Below are 239 nucleotides of genomic sequence, written 5' to 3' on the forward strand. Positions count from 1 at the left end.
CATCACTGCAGGAAAAGTGGAGGACAAGGGCAAAAAGCACCTTGATCTTCCAAGTGGAGAAAAACACAGGAGCTGGCCCAGAGCTCTTGCCACTCGCCCCAACGCCTTGGCGACACAGCTGAGGCACTGAGGCACTGCAACGCTGAACGGGCTGACAGAGGCGATGTCGAAAAAGTCATTCATGCGTTCAGCATCGGTCCCTTCACTCAGCCTTTACAGGCGGGGGAGGGGCTGGCAGA

At 56.9% G+C, this 239-nt stretch overlaps 1 protein-coding gene across 1 annotated transcript in view; it reads right to left on the reverse strand.

Annotated features, from left to right (window-relative positions):
- DOT1L (DOT1-like histone H3K79 methyltransferase) overlaps nucleotides 1-239 on the reverse strand; it is a gene marked incomplete at its 5' end in the record, with an annotated part of 50,006 nt that overhangs the window by 15,549 nt on the left and 34,218 nt on the right. The window lies entirely within an intron of this gene.

Source organism: Buceros rhinoceros, unplaced genomic scaffold, assembly GCF_000710305.1.
Source record: "Buceros rhinoceros silvestris isolate BGI_N320 unplaced genomic scaffold, ASM71030v1 scaffold22349, whole genome shotgun sequence".
Taxonomy (NCBI): Eukaryota; Metazoa; Chordata; class Aves; order Bucerotiformes; family Bucerotidae; genus Buceros; species Buceros rhinoceros.